This window comes from Triticum aestivum, chromosome 1A (assembly GCF_018294505.1).
Source record: "Triticum aestivum cultivar Chinese Spring chromosome 1A, IWGSC CS RefSeq v2.1, whole genome shotgun sequence".
In the NCBI taxonomy this organism is placed as follows: Eukaryota; Viridiplantae; Streptophyta; class Magnoliopsida; order Poales; family Poaceae; genus Triticum; species Triticum aestivum.
In genome coordinates, this window is record NC_057794.1 from 517,261,605 (window position 1) to 517,266,899 (window position 5,295).

Here is a 5,295-nt window from a genome sequence, read left to right on the forward strand (position 1 = left end):
ATTTTGACAACTTTTTTCCTTCAGGTGAAAGTTGTCATGATGTTTGTGCCTAAGTTATCGGTTTGCCATGCAGAAATTACCGTGCTGTTTACACATAAATTACCAGAGAGATGTTTCAATAATTTTTTCACCCTCGGTCGAAGTTACCATTACATTTATATGCAAGTTATCGAGTCCCGGTGCATAAATTACCATGACATCTGCACAGAAGTTACCAGGGTATGTTTCAACTCAAAAGATCCCTCATGTGAAGTTGCCATGATATTTACAACGAGGTTACATGGGCAAAGTATACAACCCGTTGGTATATGGGGGACTACAAAACAACTTGAGAAATCTAAAAAAACACAAGAAAAATGATTTTTTTGGCTCATATGAAAATGAAAAAAGGTAAACTGTCATATTTCTACTTATTGGACAACAATCAAGGCAGGGGGAGTTGGTTACTACACTGCTGCTACATTGTAGGGGTCGTGGGTTTGAGTCCCACTTTAGACGATTACTTTTACTTTTATCAATATGTGAAAAATAAATACCGATCTGGACATGGGCTGCGCTGGTGTACGGGGTTGTGCAATCAAACGATTGTTCGTGTCTATTGGAAAGATACAAACGTCCGGAAGTTACAAATTATTTACACAAAAATTACCAAGGGTATGTTTCAACAACTATTTCTTCAGGTCATAGTTACCGCCGTGTTTGTATCCAAATTATCATGTCTGCGATGTATAAGCTACCGTACTATTTACACGAAAATTACCAGGGTATGTTTCAATAACTTTTGTTTTATGAATCAAAGTGTGTGTACATATAAGTAATAACCAACAAAAAGAATAACTAGCTACCAACTGTTTAGTATGGACTATGCAGTTGTGTAACTAAAAAGTTGACATTGGTTATAATGTAGCATATTCTACTAGGTAACTACATATTTACTATAGGATTTTCACAGAGGTGTTTGTGACGTACACCAAATTATCTTTGATCATGTGAATGATACACCACAGAAATGTGGCTAAAAATCACCATGAATAATAGGTTTTATATACGCTCTCTTGGTTTTCCTGTATTGCAAAGGTTAGTTTTTTCACTAAAAAGACAAAAGTAATTTAGGTGAGCTGGTTAATGGGCTACAACTTAGTTACCTGAGACTCAGGTGCGAGTCCAAGGCACCACACACACACATCAAATTTATTTTCTAGTTTTCTGGCTGTAGATGCAAAGGAACACTAAAACAAAACAAAATGTTGTTTTATTCATAGAGCAGAGCTAGCTGGGTTGGTTACCAGGAGGATTACACACTAAACAGCTGCAAGGTTCGATTCTAATATCTTTTTTTTTTAAAAAGCAAGCCAGCGACAGGGAGGATCGCTTGAGCCGTAGCGAACTCGTTCGGATCTCTGGGGAAGGTGAGATTTCGGAAGTTACAATTATCGTAAATATTAATATTTTCATGTGGTTTGTGAATAAGGTTGTCATTCTCATCAAGGACAATTGTTCTAAGCATAGATAACAAGGTAGTAAAGAATGTTGTTTTTGTGACCAAGAGAAAACAATTCATCTGTTTCTAGCCTGCCAGCTCGCCAAGATTTTGTGGCATACTATTCACGTGTCTATTAATGTTCCTATGCCGACTAGCATATCAAATCTATTTGATAAATGGCTAGGTGGGGTAGAGCCTAATACTACGTGGCGAATTTGTGTGGGAGTTTGCGCATTAGTTTGAGCTATTTTGAACTGTCAAAATGATTTTTGATAGAAGTTATGACTTATGGATCCGTACGTGGTCATTATTTTACCATGCGGATGTAAGGAAACTTATGACTTATGGGTGCAACCATTGAGAGATAGTAGCACATGATAATCAATTTAGATGACGATACAATACTGAAATATGTGTAGGTATTTTATCCTATTTGACCGGTTGTGGCCTTTGAAGTTGTAATTTCCTTTTAATTCTTCTGAAGATTGTTACTTTTAATAAATGGTTGTGTGTACCAAAGGTTGCACAGGCGAGGGTATTCCTCCTTCAGTAAAAACGGAGTGTGTGCAAAATGGAGCAGATTTTCCGCTCTCATTGTGACCTGTTTATCCGGCCGGCAATGTTGGCACATGCTCGGATATGCCTCGCTTCCTCCGGGTCGAGATGCTTTACGATGATGTTTTGATCAAGCGGTGAAATATTTGTGATGGCGGAAGGTGATAATTCGCTAACGGATCAGCTTTATCGAATCTGGCTGGAAGCTATTAGAGTTGTGCCGAATATAGTGTACAAGCTAGGTTACAGTTGGACTCTGATTAGTATTATGTTTAGATAGGATATAGAGTCGTATCCTAATAGGACATTTGTATCCTAGGCCACTCATAAATAGTAGAGATAGACACACGATGTAACCTATGTCAAAATAATAGCACATGTGCGCAAGGGGGAGCCGGCGGCGTGTGCCGGCGCCCGGATGGCCAGTGTGCGGTATTGTGACGGTGTCACGGAAAAGAGCGCCCGTAGTCAAGCCCCGGGATGTAGCCATATCGGTGAACCTCGTTAACAAACCTTGGTGTCGTGGTCGTGTGATTGCTTGCTCCTCAAATAATTGACGGTATGCCTTGAATTTATTCTAACAAGTGATATCATGAGCTAGGTTGTTCGAAGATTGTGGATTGTTGATTGAAAGAAAGAATTGAGTCTGAGATGCAGCCGGCTGCGGCATGGTTCTCGGCGAGATTGAAAAAAAGTAATCAAAGGCAGAAGTATTGGCGGCAGCGCGTGTGCTTGAGACGTGCGGCGGTCGATCCACGGATCGATCGGGCGAGCGTACAACGGCTGAAACATGCAGCAGCAGGCGGAAGCGTACAAGCGGAATCACGGTGGGTGCGGACTCGCTAGGGCAGTCGTATCTTTGGGCGAATTCTCCGCGAGGTCGGATCGAGCAGACGAGGTGTGTTGGTATTCTATATCGACTCGATCTCGGCAAGATCGATGCGGTGATGGAAGGAACATGGACACTAGGCGGTCCAGTCCGAGGCGTGCACGGGTGGCAGCGGCTACGGTGGCCCAGATGCCTGGCAGAGCCCGTGGGTGCAGGCGGGACATGCTGTTCGTGGCAGGCTGCTAGCGTGTGGTACATGAGCCATGGCTGCATGCGTATGTACATGCTGATGCAAACACATGAGATTTGTTTGGACAAAAAAAAGACACGTGCGTTCAGGCAAGAGGCAAAAGCAACAGATCGAATCGGCGAAAAGAAAATCCATCAGATTACGCTTCATTGGAATAGCACAGTAGGGTTGGCAAAGCAAGGCAACGGCCAGCATTGTAATTAGTGCCAAGGGAGCTGCTACACGTGAGGACCAGAAGGATTTTTTGGTTGGAATTGCTAGTAGTACCGGAAGATCGGAGGTTCGGTTTGTGTACATGGGGCATCGTGTGCAAAGCTCAGATATTTTTTTCACAGGGTCAGCCGTACAAAGAACCATGACGTCAATGGGTACCAGGTTTGAGGTGAAGAAGTTCAGAAACTGAAAACCTTGGGTTATGGCAAACAAGGGTGAAAGATTTGTTGGCACAATAGGGATGCTTGCCGGCATTGCGGAAAGTCTTGTCAGCTAAGATAGAAGTGGGAGCCTTGAGCGTGTGACTACACCACAACACTGATGTAAGGACAATAAAACTGTCGGGAGAAGGCTCTTTAAATGGCAGACAAACTGCCGGGACAGTGGTTCTCCCGGCAGATAGAACTGCCACGAGAACGGCTGCCGGGGATTACTTCTCCCGGCAGATAAACAGTTCCCGGCAGTTTGTCTGCCGTGGCCAGTGTATTTGCCAACAGTTTGTTTTTTCCCGGCATGTTATTCACATAGTAGGAACTACATCTTACCGGCAGTTTGACTGCCTATGCAAAGACGTTTACTCGGCAATTTGCCTGCCGTGACCAGTGTATTCTGCCATCACACGTGTTGCTTCACAAGCAGTGCAACATATCCCTGATTTTAATACACAATCAATATGTTGAGGCAAATCAGTACAGATCACAAAGCTATACATACACTTTAATCAATGTTACATGCAAGGTCTCATTCAATAACATTAACGAATCAAATACATAACATTGTGCCACAATGCAAAGTACATCGGTTTCTAGGAAAAGAAATTGTGGCACAATCAAAATGAGCATTCCCTGGCTTATGTGCCAAAACAACCACCAAAATGGTAAAGTGAAACTTAACAACATCTCCAGGCTCAACAAACAAGGCATATTACATACTCCCTCTGTCCCAAATTTTTTTGTCTAGATACGGATGTATCTAGACACGTTATAGTCTAAGACAAGTAATTTGGGATGAAGGTAATATATATTATCACTCCACCAACTTGTTAGATCATCCAAACATCCAACAACTTGTAGATCTTCAAACCTCCAGCAACTTGTGTATATTTGAGAAACCTGCAACAATATACATAAGAATTACAATATATAATCTTGTAGACAAGATACTATAGTTTTCTTTATAGTATGCACAAATTCTGGACCTATGCATACATTGGTCATAGCTGGCTACAAGAACAGAAATCAATGCATCTTATAAGCTACCCCCTCCATCCCATAATATAAGAGGTAAAAAAAAACTCTTATATTATGGGACGGAGGGAGTATTATACATGATATAGTTATGCAAAGAAATAGATCAATTAGTACCATGAAAGCTGACATCAAAGTAACTCAGAGAAGTAAAAGCAAATATATCAACTCTATTTATGACTAAAAACAATTTTCAACTTTGGCTCATATACAATACCAATCTGATTACATCCAGAAGGGTGAAATTGCAAAGAAATAACAAAGTAGGCACGAGAAGTTCATCGAGCAAAGAATTGACCACCTGTGTTGGTTAACGCCAATCTATGTTACTTATGAATCATGCATAAGGTATCAGTTCAGGAGCATATTGCTGATCTTGAGGTCATTGTCAAACCTGTCACAAGACATATAGCCATCACTTAATTCCAAGTGATGTCATTACTGATATAAGTATTGCTGCAAGATATAACTGTATTATGGTTTGATGGTGTATAACCAGTGAAGTAATTTTCTACTGTAGGCATAAATAAAAACTGCGAACTTTGCCATAGTTCAGAGGCTGCATATTATGCCTCAATTAATGCAAGGTTCTTCTTTCAGATTGAAATAAATCTACCTTCATAATAAACATTGATCGTCAGTGTGCCAATTTGGTGATTAAGCTTTGCTATACTATTTACTAGGAATGCCTTGGAATCAATTAATCAATTAAATGCAC